Raw genomic sequence first — 21,221 nt, 5'->3', positions numbered from 1 at the left:
CGGGTTTTGTTGAATATCTCAGGATTGAAATCGAATTTTGAGGATCTGTGAAGGTCAAAAGGTGAGGCATTGTGAGCTGCACAGAATGACGTCCTCAACTCAATTTGGCCCAAAATGCACGTACGACAAGTTAGCACGATGGCGACGATATGAGGAAGTGCGGCTCTGCCTCAATATTGTGTTCGAAGGAATGCGGCGATGTAAATCGAATGAAAACCATTAGTGGAAGCTTGAGTGGGAACTTCCGGCATAACGAGGAAAATTTCTCCAAACTGGGGCGCCTAGGATGGGAATAGGACAAAGGTTGTTTGAGAAAGTGGAAATTTTAAAGAGGATCTGGGAGGTGCAAAGTTTGTTAAAGATAGTCTTTAATGTTTGTTTTAGAAGAAGCATTTGGCATTTTTTTTCGATTCAAAACATTTTGATTTAAAATTGATTAAATCATTATGTTCCAAAATAAAATGAAAAAATGTATTTTAAAACTACAAATTACTACAAACTACAATTATATAAATCAGAATGTCCTTCCTTAACGGGTTCTTATGCAGATTAGACTAATAAAAAAATCCATTAAGATTTATTTAAATTTTAACTGATACAAAAAATTTTTTTTTTGAAAAAAATTTACAATTTTAAATTAAAAACTATGCTTGCATTCACATAAATTAATAAAAATGATCAAGCATTACTAAACAATAAAACATTCCTAAATTAAAAATCAATAAAGCTACCAATCCAAATCTTAAGACAATGTTTACCGCAACCGGACCCTAAGATGACAGTTTTCGTGAGTTGCGCGTATTCACCAACAGATGGCAAGTGGGCCTCGTCGGAGTCCGCCCATCAAATACGCAACTCAAAATTTGCATATGAAACTTTTTTTTTCGTGACGGCTTTTGCGGCACGCTCATTTCAACTATTCTAGACTAATATTTGTACGTGGCGTATCTCTAAACTTGTTTTTAATGAAAAGAATCCAGAATGCTCATTTTGTCGTTTTAAACCGAAACAAGGCAAACACTATATTTATTTAAACTATTCGCCTTTTTCAAAAGTTTGGCTAGATAATATCGAAAGCCGCCATCTTAGGCCCACTGGGCCCACAAAACGGGGTACGCTCAGTTTGTATGGGAGCTGTCAACATGCTCCCGGGCTGGTTTACCTACATTTGAAATGGGTTTTTTTCAATTAATTTTACTTATTTGATTGTTTTGGCAAAAACATCAGTAATTAACCTAAACTGATCAATGGGGATCCTTGCAACAGCTGACTAATTCAAACGGGGTAAGTGTTTACTGGTACATGGGAGAATGAATTGAGCAGGGCTTCCCTTACAAAAAATTACAAAATTACCTTCGAAATAGCTTATACACCCAGTACCGGGCATCGGCATACGAGATGATAAAGTGCACGGTTCGGTAGTAAATGGTACTGTGTGCACTGCACTGTGCAGACTGAGAGGATAAATACCGAAATTACCGAGATTTTCCAAAAAAGTTCATCTATCAAAAAAAAAGTTCCGGTAGCGAGACTCGAACCCAAGACCTTTGGCTTATTGAGCCACCATGGTTCGCTGACTAAGTGGTGGTCATTTGTCCATTTAAGCCACTCAATAGAATGAACTGTTTCAATGAACGAATGAACAGTGAACACGCGAAAGGGCTTTACTCACGCAGAATAGTACTTTCCTCACGTTTCTTTTCGGGAGGACTATCCCCTCAATCATTAACTTTGGGTGTAGTAAAGGGTAATTGTTATAATATAAAAATATAATCATAGCTTTCTTTCGAAAAATCAATCACATTCAATGCCTATTTTTTTGCCGGAGATACCCTGAACCCGACAAACTTCGTCTTGTCTTTTTTTCGTTTCTTGACGTTTTTAGCTTGTTTTGCTTATTCAGCCTTCTGTGATCAAAATTTGAATTTACGAAATGTTATGAAAACTATATTTCTTAAGAAGTCAATGTTGGCAAATAAAAATATGGTTCTCATAAAAAATCAATGTTCAAAAATACGTTTTTTTTCAATTTTCGAATTTTATATGTTTGAGGGGATTTTCGAGCCGTAAAGAAGAACGGGCCAAAATTTTGCCGTAGAGAAATGTCCCCTAAAATATAAAAAAAAAGAAAAAAATACGGATTTTTGAAATTAAATTTGTGTAAACAGAAAGCTTATTTCAAAATTCGCATTGCATGATTTTGCATTTATTTCTATTTATATGTTCTAACATTGACCAAAATATTTTTTTCGGAATATTCCTTATCATTCCTACAACTTTGCCGAGGACACCAATTCGATCAGAAAATTTCTTCAAACGTTGCAGATGTTTGCACATTTACGTACCATTTTTTATGGACAGCAAAGCAAGGCCCCACAAAGTTAGAGCTTAATAAAAAAAATGCGCAAAAACGGCCAATTTCGTACAGAATTGATTTTGGTTTGGCTATTAGGGTGAACCTACCCGAAATAGGGCGGTTCAATTTTTTTTTTTGTTGTGAAACCATAAAAAACGAAGTTGACTTTATAGCTTTCGAACACTATTGCTAGTACCAACCACTAGTGTCTCCCTTTTGTCTACGGCGAACGCGCTGAATACCCAGATTTAACACTAAGAATTTTAGGGCGCCCGCTGCGGGATTCGAACCGGTGACCTCTGAATTGAGAGTCCAGTGCACGGTCCGATTGATCCACACGAGCGGGTGGAAAAAGTCAAACTCCGGAACGGCTGAACCAAGTTTAACTCGCCGCGTTGCAAAGGAAAGGTGTTATACTAAGATGTCTTAAAAACATATCTGCTGGACCTATTTTTTGGACCACCCTAATCGACTGACAAAAAAAAATAAGAGTCTAGTTATTTTGGCCAGGAAACTCCCATACCAAATACTAAACTGGAGCTCTTTTGATCTGGTTTGACGTGAAATCGCTGAATAGATATTTTTAGTGCAAGATGCTGTATAGTTAATTTTGATTTTTAATTATTTGTGCTGGAAAATTGGTTTTGATGGCGACAAAAGTTCGTATTTCAAAGACTGATGTTCAAACTTGAAACTTTTTATTAATTAAATTTAAAATTCAGATACATCAAGTGTATTTTTTCACAATTTTATTTTATTTTTGAATGTATGTTGGACAGTTTTTAGTTGCAAAGAAATGCAATTTCAATCAATTTTGAGGACCTTTTTGAATATTACGAAAGGGGAGGGGGCATAAACCTTAAAAAAAAGTGTGTTTAAGCCTAATTCTTTCAGAACAAAAAATGAAAAACTGTTAGCGATTAAATTAAGGGCATTTAGCACATCGGAATCTCTCAAAAAAAATTCAAAATAAAAATATTTTATACTATTTTGAATATTCAATGCATAAAATCAAAAAAAAAATCGTAAATACTTTTCATATATTTCTATCTTATTCCTATTTTATCAACTTACTATAGCTTACATACTATAACTACAGCTTTAAGTGTTAAAAGAAGCAAACATGTTAATCAATTCAATTATAGTGTTAAACTTCTATCTTTTGATGATCTAACTTTAAAAGCACCGAAAGTGTATAACGGAATACACTTGTATCAAGATTTTAAGGCGAAACGGGAGCTAGAACCAAATTTTGTCGTGATTTGGCGCATCTCACTTTTTGATTTTTTGAAAATCGATTTCAACGAATTTCAAAAAACCATGAGCATCACGATGTTGCCCATATTCTAACGGATCACTGTAAAAAAAATCAAGTCTCTAAGTCAAAATATGAACAACTAGTTTAGTTTTTCAGTTAAACTCACGATTTTTATACTTCTCCATACGATTCCCATGGACTTTGCCGAAAATCAGAGGAGCGCAATTCCACCCAAGTTTTTGATAATATATTCCATTATTCAGCTATATTTTTATATACCGTTAGATTCGTTAGAATGTAACGAACACGGTGGTATATATAAATCAATAGTTCACTAACTTTTATAACACACTTTTTTGATTACCAAAAAAATAATCAAATATTTGCTTCTCGCGCAACGCAACGGGCAACGAATCAAAGGAGAAACCTCAGAGACAAAAAAACTCCCGTGTGCCGTGGCGAGGCGCGTGGATTGTGCTGGCCGCACGCACACACTCTCATGGCGCGCAAGCACTTATTTTGAATTCATTCCTTGATGTGTTTGATTTTGAAATTATATTTTTTTATTTGGGGATATTGCGAGGTTCGGATATTTTTAATTACTACTTTTAATTATTACTAATTTTATTTACTAATTTATTATTGCTTCATTCCTTTGTATCTAAACAGAGTATAATTAACAAATACAAATCAGGACTGAAAATATCAACATTCAAATGAATAGAATGTGATTATTAGTTTAGTTAGACCAACTAAAGAATTGAAATTGGTTTTTGTCAAAGTCTTTGTTATTTTGAATTAAAAAAAACAGTTGAAAATTTTCTTGGCAAAAAAGGCTAGTATGAATTTCAATGAATGAATTTGTTTTGTAAATTCTCAAATTTTCAAAGAATATTGTATGTTTATGAACGAACCAAAATTTTGTATGCATGTTCACTTCATTGGTTTTTTAAAGAGAAAATACATACAAAATTCCGCTTCATTAAAATAAACAATATTTTTTGAAAATTTTAATGTATTACAAAAAACTAAAGTGAAAATGCATACAAAAAATCGCTTCGGTATAAAAACGATATTCTGAAAAAATATGAATATTTTACAAAATGAAACAATAATAAAGTGAAAAATGCTCACAAAACTTTGCTGCGTTTGAACTCATATTTCAAATTATAAAAAATAGAATATTTTCATCAAAATACGGTATTTTGAGATAATTTTTATATTTTTCGAAAAACGAACTCTAATAAAGTGAAATTGCATACAAAGTTTCGCTACATTTAAAAAATACAATATTCTGTGAAAATTTGAGTATTGTTCAAAAATGCCCCAATAAAGTGAAAATGCTTACACAATTTTGCTTCCTTCAAAAAATACAATAATTTCTAATGAAGTTAAAATGCATACAAAATTTCGTTCATTGAAAAATACAATATAAATATTGCTTTGTTAAAAAAAATGTGAATGGGCGAATTTGGTCCAAGGATGTACACAAAAATAAATACTAAAATACTCAAATTTTCACAGAATAATGTAATTTTTCATTTTTTTGAGTTTTATTCTGTAAAATACTCAACTTTTCACAATTTTTGTATGCATTTTCACTTTATAAGCGTTTATGGTTTTGTTAATACCGTAAAACGGGGTGACTTTGATAGCCGGGGTGACTTTGATAGGTTTGCAATGAAGAGAAATAATGAAGAGTACAATTAAAATACGTACGGAATGGTTCAGAATCATACTGACCGTGGTAGAGAAGTGTTCAAATTACCTCAAGAAGAACATTGCATAAAATTTTGAAATGTTTAAAAAGTAAGTTAACTATAATTAAGAAAATATTGATGAAAGTCATTATTTAAAACTTCTCAAAGTGTCATGATTTTCTCAATGAACATGATTTTGAATCGGAAAACGGAATGCATTTTCGGGTTCTTTGAACAATTTTCCACTAGGAGAATGTTAAATAAGTTTGTAAATAATGAAAATTATGTGTCCTTGAAACACAATTAAAAAAAATCTCCAAATTTATATGCAATTTCAGTTGAACAAATTTCATGTAAAATGTGAAAACTTGTGATGCGTGCTTTGTATTCAATTAAAAATGCAATATAAATCGATAATTTTATAAACAAAATTAGTTTTAACAAATTTCATTTCATTAAAAAATACAGTATTTCGCTTCGTTCGTAAAAATATAATATTTTGTGAAAATTTGAGCATTTTCCAAAAAAATCTCTAATAAAGAGAAAATGCATAAAAAATTTTGCTTCGTTTGAAAACATACAATATTCTATGAAAATTTGAGTTTTTACAAATCAATAAACGCTTATAAAGTGAAAATGCAGTTGTATTTTTTTTGGTGTACATCCTTGGACCAAATTCGACCATTCACATTTTTTTTAACGAAGTGATATTCATATGCATTTTAACTTTATAAGAGTTTTTTTTCAGAAAAACTCAAATTATTTTTTTTTTGAGGGAAGCAAAATTATGTACGCATTTTCACTTTATTGAGGCATTTTTGAACAATACTCAAATTTTCACAGAATATTGCATTTTTTAAATGTAGGGAAACTTTGTATGCATTTTCTTTATAAGAGTTTTTTTCGTATAATACAATTTGTTTCACAAAATGCCTTATTTTTAAAAATATTCTCATTTTCATAATTTGAAATATGAGTTCAAACACAGCGAAATTTCGTGAGCATTTTCACTTTATTATAGTTTCATTTTGTAAAATATAAAAATTTTCGCAAAATATTGCTTTTTTACCGAAGCGATATTTTGTATGCATTTTCACCTGAGAGTTTTTTTTTTTAAATACTAAAATTTTCACAAAATATTTTTTTTAGCGAAGCGGAATTTTGCATGCATTTTCTCTTTATTAGGGTACTTTATTTTGTAAAATAATCAAATTTTCACTAAATATTGTATTTTTTTAAAGGAAACGAATTTTTTTATGCAAATAAAATTTCGCTTTGTTTAAACTCATATTGCAAATTATTAAAATAAGAATATTTAAAAAAAAATACGGTATTTTGTGAAAAATTGAGTTTAAAAAAAAAAACTCTAATAAAGTAAAAATTCATAAAAAAATTCGCTTCGTTTAAAAATATACAATATTTCGAGAAAATTTGAGTATTTTACAAAAAAAAACCAATGAAGTGAAAATGCATACACAATTTTGCTTCGTTCATAAAATACAATATGAGTATTTTACAAAAAAAACTCTAATGAAGTAAAAATGCAAACAAATTACTCAGAATTGAAAATGCATCAAAAATACAATAATTCGAATATTTCTCAAAAAAACTCTAATAAAGTTAAAATGCATACAAAATTTCGTTCTTACAAAAATACAATATTTTGTGAACATTCGTGCAAAATTTCGCATCGTTCAAAGAAATACAATATTTTTTGAAAATTTGAGTATTTTCCAAAAAAAACCTTAAATAAATAGAAAATGTATACAAAAATTCTCTTCGTTTAAAAACATACAATATTCTATGAGAATTTGAGTACCGTAAACCGGGGTGACTTTGATAGGATTTCAATTTGTTTTTCAAATATTTTCCAACAGGTAAGGTTTTTCTCAAGATTATTATTTTTAAAACATGTACTGGGGTAGGCCACACAAAGTCCATACACTATTTTGGAAAAAAAAGTTTTTTCAATAGTGTTTAGAAAAATAGTTACGTTAAAAATTCTTAGTTTAAATTCCGGGGTGACTTTGATAGTCATAGTTTTCTTGTTTTCTTGTTAAAATCATATTTAAGATGTTCAAACTATATTTGTACGTTAAATGTACCATCAATAAAGTAGCTGATAAAGTTTTTAAGAAAAAAAAAATCAATGTTTCTATTTAGTTAACTAACTTTAAAAGCTTTTTATCAAAATACTAATAAATTTTACATAAAATTGTTGAAAAGTAGTTGAAAAGTACTTTTCAACAATTTTATGTAAGTAACACTTAACTTAAATAGTTAACATGCATCTTTATAAAATCTTGAAAAAGGTAACTTTAAACAAATTGAAACCTAAAAGTCATGGAGTACTCAAATTTCATAGAATATTATATGTTTTTAAACGAAGAGAAGTATACATTTTCTATTTATTTAAGGTTTTTTTGAAAATACTCAAATTTTCAAAAAATATTGTATTTCTTTGAACGATGCGAAATTTTGCACGAATGTTCACAAAATATTGTTTTTTTTTAAGAACGAAATTTTGTATGCATTTTAACTTTATTAGAGTTTTTTTGAGAAATATTCGAATTATTGTATTTTTGATGCATTTTCAATTCTGAGTAATTTGTTTGCATTTTTACTTCATTAGAGTTTTTTTTGTAAAATACTCATATTGTATTTTATGAACGAAGCAAAATTGTGTATGCATTTTCACTTCATTGGTTTTTTTTTGTAAAATACTCAAATTTTCTCGAAATATTGTATATTTTTAAACGAAGCGAATTTTTTTTATGAATTTTTACTTTATTAGATTTTTTTTAAACTCAATTTTTCACAAAATACCGTATTTTTTTAAAATATTCTTATTTTAATAATTTGCAATATGAGTTTAAACAAAGCGAAATTTTATTTGCATAAAAAAAATTCGTTTCCTTTAAAAAAATACAATATTTAGTGAAAATTTGATTATTTTACAAAATAAAGTACCCTAATAAAGAGAAAATGCATGCAAAATTCCGCTTCGCTAAAAAAAATATTTTGTGAAAATTTTAGTATTTTACAAAAAAAACTCTCAGGTGAAATGCATACAAAATATCGCTTCGCAAAATGTATATTTTACGAAATGCTGTGTTTGAACTCATATTTCAAATTATGAAAATGAGAATATTTTTAAAAATAAGGCATTTTGTGAAACAAATTGTATTATACGAAAAAAAAGAAAATGCATACAAAGTTTCCTACATTTAAAAATGCAATATTCTGTGAAAATTTGAGTATTGTTCAAAATGCCTCAATAAAGTGAAAATGCGTACATAATTTTGCTTCCTCAAAAAAAATAATTTGAGTTTTTCTGAAAAAACTTTATAAAGTTAAAATGCATATGAATATCACTTCGTTAAAAAAATGTGAATGGTCGAATTTGGTCCAAGGATGTACACCAAAAAAATACAACTGCATTTTCACTTTATAAGCGTTTATTGATTTGTAAAACTCAAATTTTCATAGAATATTGTATGTTTTCAAACGAAGCAAATTTTTTTATGCATTTTCTCTTTATTAGAGATTTTTTTGGAAAATGCTCAAATTTTCACAAAATATTATATTTTTACGAACGAAGCGAAATACTGAATGGATGTTCACGAAATATTGTATTTTTTAATGAACGAAATTTTGTATGCATTTTAACTTTATTGGAGTTTTTTTAAAAGAAATACTCAAATTATTGTATTTTTTGAAGAGAGCAAAATTTTGTATGCATTTTCACTTTATTGGGCCTTTTTTGAAAAATACTAAAATTTTCACAGAATATTGTATTTTTTAAATGTTGCGAAACTTTGTATGCATTTTTACTTTATTAGAGTTATTGTTTCGTAAAATACCAAAATTTTCTCAAAATACCGTATTTTTTGAAAATATTAAAATTTTCACAATTTGAAATATGAGTTCAAACGCAGCGAAATTATGTGAGCATTTTCGCTTTATTATATAATAAAGTTATATATGTATTATTAGCCGGGACCGTGGTGTGGGGGTAAGCGTGGTTGCCTCTCACCCAGTCGGCCTGGGTTCGATCCCAGAAGGTCCCGGTGGCAAATTTTGAGACGAGATTTGTCTGATCACGCCTTCCATCGGACGGGGAAGTAAATGTTGGCCCCGGTCTAACCTAGAGGTTAGGTCGTTAGCTCAGTTCAGGTGTAGGAGTCGTCTCCCTGGGTCCTGCCTCGGTGGAGTCGCTGGTAGGCAGTTGGACTCACAATCCAAAGGTCGTCAGTTCGAATCCCGGGGTAGATGGAAGCTTAGGTGTAAAAAGAGGTTTGCAATTGCCTCAACAATCAAGCCTTCGGACACCTAGTTTCGAGTAGGAATCTCGCAATCGAGAACGCCAAGGCAATGCTGTAGAGCGAATAATTTGATTTTTGATTTGATATACCAAAAGATGCGCAAGGATCGGGCCTACAAGCTCATATTTTGGATTTGGGCATAGTATGCCCACCGGAACAAACCCTTGAATGCCCGCCAAAAAGTCATTTTTGTTACATATATATAGATTCATTTTGTAAAATATAAAAGCTTTCACAAAATATTGCCTTTTTTTACCGAAGCTTTATTTTGTATGAATTTTCAGTTCTGAATATTTTGTATGGATTTTCACTTCATTAGAGATTTTTTTAAGTAAAATACTAATATTGTATTTTAAGAACGAAGCAAATTTTCTTATGCATTTTTATTTCATTGGTTTTTTAAAGAGAAAATGCATACAAAATTTCGCTTCATTAAAAAACAATATTTTGTGAAAATTTTAGTATATTACAAAAAAAAACTCTGAAGTGAAAATGCATACAAAATATCACTTTGGTAAAGAAACACAATATTTTGTAAAAATTTGAATATTTTACAAAATGAAACTATGATAAAGTAAAAATACTCACAAAATTTCTCTGCGTTTGAACTCATATTTCAAATTATGAAAATTAGAATATTTTCAAAAAATACGGTATTTTGAGATATTTTTTTTTAAACTCTCAAGTGAAAATGCATACAAAATATCGCTTCGGTAAAAAAAGCAATATTTTGCGAAAATTTTAATATTTTACAAAACGAAACTATAATAAAGTGAAAATGCTCACAAAATTTTGCTGATTTTGAACTCATATTTCAAATTATGAAAATTAGAATATTTTCAAAAATAAGGTATTTTGTGAAACAAATTGTATTATACGAAAAAATTAATCTTATAAAGTGAAAATGCATACAAAGTTTTGCTACAATTAAAAAATATAATATTCTGTGAAAATTTGACAATTTATTTTTCAATGAATGAAATTTTGTATGCATTTTAACTTTATTAGAGTTTTTTTTCAGAAAAACTCAAATTATTTGTTTTTGAAGGAAGCAAAATTATGTATGCATTTTCACTTTATTGGGGCATTTTTGAACAATACTTAAATTTTCACAGAAAATTGTATTTTTGAAATGTAGCAAAACTTTGTATGCATTTTCACTTTATAAGAGTTATTTTTTCGTATAATACAATTTGTTTCACAAAATACCGTATTTTTGAAAATATTCTAATTTTCATAATTTGAAATATGAGTTCAAAAGCAGCAAAATTTCGTGAGCATTTTCACTTTATTATAGTTTCATTTTGTAAAATATTAAAATTTTCGCAAAATATTGCTTTTTTTACCGAAGCGATATTTTGTATGCATTTTCACTTGAGAGTTTTGCCTTCCTCACTGAGGTAAGGCTATAATCCTGCTCTAAAAATGAACTTTTTATTAAAAGCTCGAAGACCCACTTTCATGTATACAGAATCGAAAACTGAACAAATGTTTGTGTGTGTGTATGTGTGTGTGTGTATGTATGTATGTGTTCAAAAATCTTGCCAAGTTTTCTCAGCACTGGCTGAACCGATTTTGATAGAATCAAATGCATTCGACTTGGTTTAGGGTCCCATACATCGCTATTGAATTGTTTGAAGTTTCGATAAGTAGTTCAAAAGTTATGTATAAAAATGTGTTTTCACATATATCCGGATCTCAATTATATGCATGTAAACGATGTCCGGAACCATCATCCGACTCATCGTTGGTTAGGTAATCAAGAGACCTTTCCAACGAGTCCACATAATTGAAAATCTGGCAACCCTGTCTCGAGTTATGACAACTTAAGTTATATCTGTGTACTTATTTTTCTGGACCTAAAAAAATTAGCTGAAATATGTGTCCAAACCACTCATATTACCCATTGTTGGTAAAAAGTGAGGAAGGCATGAACCACATAGGTGGATTAAGTTAGTTTTTTTTTGTAAAATAATCAAATTTTCACTGAATATTGTATTTTTTTTAAAGGAAGCGAAATTGTTTATGCAAATAATATTTCGCTTTGTTTAAACTCATATTGCAAATTATGAAAATAAGAATATTTTTAAAAAATACGGTATTTTGTGAAAATTTGAGTTTAAAAAAAATCTAATAGATTAAAAATTCATAAAAAGTTTCACTAGGTTTAAAAATATACAATATTTCGAGAAAATTTTAGTATTTCACAAAAAAAACCAATGAAGTGAAAATGCATACACAATTTTGCTTCGTTCATAAAATACAATATAAGTATTTTACAAAAAAAAACTCTATTGAAGTGAAAATGCATACAAAATACTCAGAATTGAAAATGCATAAAACAAATACAATTATTCGAAAATTTCTCAAAAAACTCTAATAAAGTTAAAATGCATACAAAATTTCGTTCTTAAAAAAATACAATATTTTGTGAACATTCGTACAAAATTTCGCATCGTTCAAAGAAATACAATATTTTTTGAAAATTTGAGTGTTTTCCAAAAAAATCTCTAATAAATAGAAAATGTATAGAAAAATTCCTTTCATTTAAAAACATACAATATTCTATGAGAATTAGAGTACTAACAAAACAATAAACGCTTATAAAGTGAAAATGTATACAAAAATTGTGAAAAGTTGAGTATTTTACAGAATAAAACTCTAATAAAAAGCAACAAAATTGTGCTTCGTTGAAAAATTACATTATTCTGTGAAAATTTGAGTATTTTAGTATTTATTTTTGTGTACATCCTTGGACCAAATTCGCCCATTCACATTTTTTTTAACGAAGCAATATTTATGTTGTATTTTTCAATGAACGAAATTTTGTATGCATTTTAACTTCATTAGAAATTATTGTATTTTTTGAAGGAAGCAAAATTGTGTAAGCGTTTTCACTTTATTGGGGCAATTTTGAACAATACTCAAAGTTTCACAGAATATTGTATTTTTTAAATGTAGCGAAACTTTGTATGCAATTTCACTTTATTAGAGTTAGTTTTTCGAAAAATTCAAAATTTTCTCAAAATACCGTATTTTTTTTAAAATATTCTAATTTTAAAATTTGAAATATGAGTTTTGTTAAATTTTGTGGGCATATTCACTTTATTATTGTTTCATTTTATAAAATATTCAAATTTTCTCAAAACATCGTTTTTTTATCGAAGCGATATTTTGTATGCATTTTCACTTTAGATATTATATACAATATTCTTTGAAAATTTGAGAATTTACAAAACAAATTCATTCATTGAAATTCATACTAGCCTTTTTTGCCAAGAAAATTTTCAACTGTTTTTTTAATTCAAAATAACAAAGACTTTGACAAAAACCAATTTCAATTCTTTAGTTGGTCTAACTAAAATAATAATCACATTCTATTCATTTGAATGTTGATATTTTCAGTCCTGATTTGTATTTGTTAATTATACTCTGTTTAGATACAAAGGAATGAAGCAATAATAAATTAGTAAATAAAATTAGTAATAATTAAAAGTAGTAATTAAAAATATCCGAACCTCGCAATATCCCCAAATAAAAAAATATAATTTCAAAATCAAACACATCAAGGAATGAATTCAAAATAAGTGCTTGCGCGCCATGAGAGTGTGTGCGTGCGGCCAGCACAATCCACGCGCCTCGCCACGGCACACGGGAGTTTTTTTGTCTCTGAGGTTTCTCCTTTGATTCGTTGCCCGTTGCGTTGCGCGAGAAGCAAATATTTGATTATTTTTTTGGTAATCAAAAAAGTGTGTTATAAAAGTTAGTGAACTATTGATTTATATATACCACCGTGTTCGTTACATTCTAACGAATCTAACGGTATATAAAAATATAGCTGAATAATGGAATATATTATCAAAAACTTGGGTGGAATTGCGCTCCTCTGATTTTCGGCAAAGTCCATGGGAATCGTATGGAGAAGTATAAAAATCGTGAGTTTAACTGAAAAACTAAACTAGTTGTTCATATTTTGACTTAGAGACTTGATTTTTTTTACAGTGATCCGTTAGAATATGGGCAACATCGTGATGCTCATGGTTTTTTGAAATTCGTTGAAATCGATTTTTAAAAAATCAAAAAGTGAGATGCGCCAAATCACGACAAAATTTGGTTCTAGCTCCCGTTTCGCCTTAAGGAATGCACTACGTCACATGATAATCGCAACCACAAATCTCAATTACTCTAATGAACCGTGATTGTCACCCTAGTCCTCCATTATTCGTAAATTATACGCTAGACATGATAATGCTTACCTCCTGGGCTAGATTTCATTTAATCACGCAATTATCCTTCGAATACCTCCCTTTTATGCAATTACACAAAAGTTCACTCAACAACAACAACAGCTGACACTGCCAGGACAACACTGCAACAGTGTTGTGCCTGCAAATCCTCACTCTAATCTGTCACTTTGTCCCTTACCGGTTTCCTCTCTTCCACCACTGACACTGGAAGTGTTCAATTCTACATTACTTTGCACGCAAAGTGGGAAAATCTCAACGACCTTTCTTCGCACCAAACTTTTTTATTCGCTTTTCCTCCGTTGATATAATCCTTTGTCACACTTGCGACGCTTCGGAGAGGGACAATCGTCGTCGACTGTCCACCGAAAACGGCCTGCAGGCCCTCCACAACACAGAGTTTTTAAAATGTTTTGTCCTTTTTAAACTTATTTTTTTTCTAGCGATTTCTCGCGTCACTTTGCCTGCCTCGCTGACGGTGCGATATTGCCCCGAGGAGCTTTTTTGGCCTGTCACACGAAGATGACACTTTTTTGTCGAACAAAACCACCCGGCGCTCTCCGGAGGAAGACTGGCAGGCGATGGGACACAACAATTGTGGGAACCGGTCCCACCACCCCCTCGGAAAAATGTTCCGCAACAGTAACCGCACGAGACGACCGTCGACAAAAACGACGAACCCTGACGACGACGAAAGCTCCCGAAAAAAGCACACGCGTCCTTTTCCGACGAGTTCCAGCGCAGTACTGAAAGCCAGAGGAAAAGCATTTTCATCCTGGTCGGAATCGTCGTCGTCGTCGAAGTCGTCCTGTCGGCTCCCGTTCGGGTCCGTCGTCGAAATGATAAAGGTTAAACACGAAAATGTGTTATCACAGGTCAAGAGGAAATCCAGCTGGCGCGCGCGTTGGTTGGGAGGAATTCCGGAAGATGGAAAATGCGCGCCAAAAGTTTTCACTCAGCATCCCCCGTTTCCGAATGGGGTGATGCTGTGAGGGTAGGAAAACGTTCTCTGGTTCCGTGATTGATGGTGTGTTGTGAGCTGAGGAATGGAAATCCATCAAAATTTTGCTTTCCCCCCTGTATGATAAGCACATTTTTGGTTGGTGTGCGGTTTCTTAAGACGTGCATTGACGGGGTTTTTGAATGAATATGTTGTTTGAAATCGATTTTGAGCGGTTTTAACGGGTGAGATCGCAGTTTTGGGTGGAAATTGGCTGGTAGTCAATCAAAAAAGACCGGCTGGGGTGTATAAAATATGTCGCAATTTTAATTGATTCTCTTTTGCCCATTTTTTCGGACATTTGTATTGTGCCTTTGTTCAGGAAATCAATTTTTGATCTTAAACAATGTTGACTTCTCCTGTTTTTTGTTTGTAAAAGAGTAGTTTTTGCCAACTCACAAAGCTTTTGACCTGATTTCCGTGAATTTTCTTAAAAGTAATTTTGTTCTCTTATCATGATTCCGAGGCCCATTTTTTGTTATCTCGTGACTCAACCCCATCCATTATTTTATTATTTTTACATAGAAATGTATTTCAATGATTTCTTGCTCGTAACCATAAAGAGATAGTAAATTTAGTGTCAAAAGGTCATACCAAATCGTTCACTCAACAGCATTTCCTTGGTGTTCTTTATTGCGAGATTTCTACTCGAAACTAGGTGTTAGTTCATCCAAAAAATAGTTTGAAAACTGCCATTTTCCGTTACTCAACTGTACAAAGTCAGGAGAAATGCCTTTTTATGGGGAAAAATATTTTGAAATCAGCAATATAGCGTTCATCCCGAGAATTCCTGGGACAAAATTCTTGGGATTTTTTTTTCAAAAATGGGAATTCCCTTATCCCGAATCTTTTATATGTTGACCCGGGAATAACGTCATGATTCGAATTCCCGGACGCTTCGAAACCCGGACACTTCAACTTGTTTTATCAATTATTTGGATATAAGTTCGCATTATGAATGTCAAAACTGTGTTATTTGATGAATTCTAACATCAACTTTCATTTAAAGTTTGTTTGAACGCTGTAGTTAATGTCAAAACAATTAAATAAAATAAAATTATAAGTTTACCAAAAATGCGAAACATTTCACGTGAAATATTTCATAGGCGTCCGAAGCACCGGGAAGGTAAAGCAGAAATTAGTGGTTTTGATTTCCTTAAATTCTAGCCATTTTTTATATAAACTATCAATTGTTTTGATGTTAACAGCTTATTTGAGACCTAAAGAATGCCATTCACTAACATTTCAGTCCAAATTTGTGCTATTCATAAGTAAAATCGACTGTCCGGAATTCGAAGCAAAAGTTTCCGGATTTCGAATCAGCTCTAATCAGTGTCCGGGATTCGAAGCACAACAAGTCATTTTAATTTTCAAATTCTGATGAAAAATTGTTAGAAAAGACATATTTTGCATGCATTCCCTTAAAACTGACTATTTATACTATATCCTGATGATATTTCTACATTTCCAACTTATTACATGATTTTTTGCCAGCTATAACAAAAATAATATGGTACTAAGTGTCCGGATTTCGAATCATGACGTTACCCGAAATTCAGATTTGGTTGTGGAAATAAATAAACAGTTAAATACATAGAAATCGATAAAAAGAAAATAAATTTCTTCATATGTCAGTTTTATTTAGCTTATTAGGGAAAAATCGTTCAAATTCTAGTTAATAGTTCCGCAAAATGCCTAGCGCCTATATATTTTCTATTTAATTTAATTTTTTTTTAAAGACTACGTATATTCAGGATTTTAAATAAAAATAGTAAGAAAGGCAACAATAATGTTATTTAAAATTATTTTTTAATCAAACCTCTTTGGCAAGTCAGAACAAATTTTTTGAATGAAAACAGCTGCTAAATTGTTGTTTTTTTTGCATAATGTTTTGATTTTTTTTATTGACTTTGGTTAAGGTGGAGCCGTTGCTAATTTTCGAAACAAAATTATCATCACTCAAAAATATTCTGTATTAAATTCAATTTATCAAATTTCTACACCAAAATGAATCAGTATGTGCCGGTTGTTGAAGGAATATTTATTCTAAATCAAATGTGTTTCAAAATTTAAATAATTTTATGCTACCATCATTGACCTCCTAGTTGGCAATCAATTAATGATGATTTCCATAACTTTACAAGGAATGGTATAATCGTTACCAAAAGGTATCAACTCATGTAGGGTACTATTCTGAACAACATGTTGAAGGAATTTTGTCAAAATATTGAAAGCAACGGAAAATTTATATCTTTGAATAAAAAATCATGGCAATGATGAAAGTCTTCACGTTAAAACAGAATCAGAACAAAACAATTAGTACACTGATTTCCAAATTAATTCCTCTTAGATAGGTACATATTCAGTTGGTGGTAGTTGTAGTGTAAAATATGTTTTATATTAAACAAAGAAGTCTAAGCTTATCTAAAATTTAACATTGATTGCTAACATTTAATTTTTTGTCTATTTTTATTATTTTAGACTTTTTTAAAGAATTTTAAGCTTTTCTAGTCATGTAACATAAAAAAGAAAACTTTATAAGAGTCTTATTAACCCTCTACAACTAAACCACGCTTCGATCTAAAAAATCACAAAAAATCATTTTTTTGCAATTCCGTCGTGAAACTACTTACTTTTCCTGTCATTCTTGAACGACGAAATAGCCTACTTTTCTGTACCAAAAATAACAGAATCGAATAGCAACACTTTTCAAAATAAATGCTGAAAAGTTCTACTTTTCAGCACTCAAATGGGTGCTGAAAAGTTAAACTTTTGTGCACTTGTTTCGAAAAGTAATACTTTTCAACATTTTTTTGATTTAAACGATTTATTGACAAAATACATGAAAATTTGACATAAAATTTCACTCAGTGTGTGTTTTTTGGAATTTCAAAAAATGATGTATGGAACTCGTAGCAAAACTTGATTTTTTCAGCACTCTTCGTATTTATCCAACTCGGTGAACCTCGTTGGATAAATGTACGACTCGTGCTGAAAAAATCCTCTTTTTGCAACTTGCTGCATAAACTACTATTTTAGCCAATTTTGGAACTTGAAAAGGATTGGAACGAAAAACTCTTAAAATTCGAGAAAATTTTACGTTTGGAAATTTGACTTGTTTTAATCTGCCGTTTTACGACGATATGATATATACGCCATTGAGGTGATTTTGCTGTAGACACGATTTTCTGTTTTTGTTCATATTTTCAATTTTAAATGACTAATTCAAGGTCTGCTCTGTAGAAACTGTTAAAAAGTTCAATAAAAATGTGGCCCCTACAAAATGTCTTGTTTTTTTCCTATTCTCTACGATTTTTAACCACAAACATCATCTGGCCGTAAAAATCGCAATAGAAAATCACTACTTTTCCTTCCCAGTGATGTATAAATACATTGCTCCATCAAAGCTGGCTATATTTTTTGTGCCAGCTATTTTGACAGCTGAGCGGATCCCTTAATGAATTGGCCACGTGGATACTATAAGGAGGGAGGGCGGGGGAGGGTATTAGGGAGCGTTCTTTTATTACGTAACTCAGCTGGAGGGGGTGGGGTGTTGGAGGCCGTGTTACGCTCCATACATTTTTTTAAAAATTTGTATGGAAATTTTGGGGAGGGGGTATAAAAATCCAATTTTTTGTGTTACGTTATAAAAGAACGCTCCCTTAGTGAATGTATACGCTACATAAACACATTTTTTGCATGAACAATTGTCCGCAAGGGAGGTGGGTGGGTCTAGAATTTTTAAAAAAGTATCTACGTGGATGTGGATAAGGTGTCATCCATTAAGTACGTCACATTTAATACGTCAGCCGAAATTTATTCCACCCCCTTTTGACACGATTTCCCTATGCTTTTAACATGTAATGTCACGCTTGCTCAAAACCCCCTTCTTCCCTCAGAACGTGACGTACTTTATGGATGACGCCTAATGGACGTTCTCTTAATAATTAAGTCGTGATTTGGTCCAACAATTCAACATTCAATCAAAATCAAAATCAAACCATCCACATTAACGACCCCCGGGTCTTTTGTGGTCTCTATTGCAAGTTTCTGCTCGAACCTAGGAGTCCGAAGGCTTGAATGGGGAGAACACCCAAACCTCTTTTTACTCTAAGGAACCTTCCACCCCAGTGTTTGAACTGACGACCTTTGGATTGCGAGTCCAACCGCCGCCAGCGATTCCACCGGAGTAGGCTTGGTTTGGTGTGTTGTTTGTACTTATGGCATGGAGACAACTCCTACACCTGGAATGACTTAACGGCCTAACAACCAAGACCGGGACCGACATTTTACTTCCTCATCCGATGGAAGGTTGCAGCAGATGGGAATCGAACCCAGAATCATCCGCTTACAAAGCGGACAGCGTAACCATTCGGCCACGCACTGCCAACATTCAAACAGTATTGAATTTGACTTCTATCAATTCTCAATGTAGGGTAGGGTAGTCATCAATGAGACACTTTTGGTTTTCAACTTTCAACGATTTTTCTATTTTTTCCATTAGAATGTTTTAATGAGCTTTTTGTTGCATTATCTTTCTTTTAATGTGTTCTAACATTGACCAAAATATGAGATCGATCCGACATCTACAGCCAGAGTTATTCAACTGTCTCATTGTAGACGCACTTGGCAGGAACAATGAGACAGCTGGGGAACAATGAGACACTTTACGAAAATCAACATTTTTCTAGCAAAACATCATGTTTTTGTATTGTTCCATTGCAGGTGACTTGCCTTGAACATTTTAGAGCAATTTTGCCTACATGAAACTTTTAATAAAAAAAGTTACACTAAAAAAAATTGAAATTTTGTAAAATCCATATATTAATACCAAATAACTTAGTATTTTTGGTTAAATGAAGTTTAAACTCTATAAATATGCCACAAATCACTTTTAATTCATGTTTTGAAAGATTTCAATCGATTTTGAAAAGTTTATTGAAAAAAAATCAAAGTGTCTCATTGTTACCCATGGGCTAAAATGAGTGGGGAACAATGAGACAGCCCTGGATTCTGGGTATATTCTAAATTTTGGCCAAACCTAATGAAAGGACATTGTAGCCCAACTTAATCCCTATGGAACGTCGAAAGAAATTTGAAGAAATATTAGTTTTTGTGTAAATGGCAGCCTACGAGCGAAAAAGTATTTTTTGTCCATAATTTACTTTTACACCCCATAATCAAACATTTATGAATTACTTTTCAAGGGAGCGTCCATAACCAAAGCCACTAATATGGCAGATGTGTATCCAGTAGACACACCTTTCCCCCAAATATGAGCCTGATTGGTTGAAACTACGACTTGTGAGAGCCATTTTATCATTGTTCCCCGTGTCTCATTGATGACTACTCTACCCTATACATTAGGGTGTCCAGAATACGGGACTTTTTCTCAAAACCTCGCTCCACAAGCTGAATATTGCTTCTTGAGCTATTTTAGGACTCTGGGCTAAATATGAGCAAAATCGGTTAACATTTACCCATTGATACTCGGGGGTGAAGTTTAGCATAAGCATAAGCATAAGCATAGGTGCCCACCCGCAGTTGCTACTCCGTTATTGACCAGGACCTCCAGAAGTTACATCCACGAGCCGTGGAAGATGAGTGGGTGCTATCTTTCCTCGCTTCGCAACTTCTCAAAGGCCCCTATCATGCTGATCAATTCCGGCGCCGGCCACGACCAGTGGTAGAGTCACGGGGAAGTGGATGGGAATGTTAGTCCGATACTTGAGTGATAGAGACCGCCCAATCGACTGCTTCTCCGACAAAGTATCACATGAGTTTTGGGGGTTAGTAGATGGGTATGAGGTCAGGATTCACGAGTGGCAGTGATGTGACCATGAGCATTTTGTTTATCGGTTGAAATTTTAAATCTTAGGCAGCCGGCTGCGGAAAGATAAATAATTGATTATTTAAAAGTTTGTTTTAATCGAACGCGTGCCAACCGAGCGGTAGTGCTATGGGCTGGACTTATCAGTATATTTTTACTGTTGGTACAATTAAGATAACGCGAGCAAATGTCAAAAATAGTAGATGAGTTAATACTAAAGCTGCCAGTTGGAATAAATTATTACGATCAACGAACATAAACGAAAAGAAAACAGGACACCACGTAACCGATTGTAATGAAATTAAAACAAAAACATAAATGAACTTAACCGGCGGCGTGCCTTCCTATCAACGATGATAAAAGAAGGACTTATAAATTTAAAATATAAAAAGACTCCAAAAAACACGTTGCATAGTAACCGCGAAGTCCCGCTACTCACAATCGAATCCGAAAGATAGCTATCTAGAATTTTAAATATAGTATTAATTCGACCGCGATCCTCCAGAAA

At 31.8% G+C, this 21,221-nt stretch overlaps 1 protein-coding gene across 3 annotated transcripts in view; it reads right to left on the bottom strand.

Moving 5' to 3' along the window:
• Positions 1-14,616, bottom strand: part of LOC6039836 — a 195,366-nt gene extending 180,750 nt beyond the window's left edge. For all 3 annotated transcript variants that reach the window (XM_038254182.1, XM_038254181.1, XM_038254183.1), the window contains exon 1: positions 13,896-14,616. The gene's annotated coding sequence lies outside the window, so the exon portion shown is untranslated. The remainder of the gene's footprint in view (positions 1-13,895) is intronic.
• Between the last annotated feature and the right edge of the window lie 6,605 nt (positions 14,617-21,221).

Source organism: Culex quinquefasciatus, chromosome 2 (assembly GCF_015732765.1).
Source record: "Culex quinquefasciatus strain JHB chromosome 2, VPISU_Cqui_1.0_pri_paternal, whole genome shotgun sequence".
NCBI lineage: Eukaryota > Metazoa > Arthropoda > Insecta > Diptera > Culicidae > Culex > Culex quinquefasciatus.
Note: the sequence above shows the minus strand (reverse complement) of the source record. Positions and strands in the feature narration are given on the sequence as shown.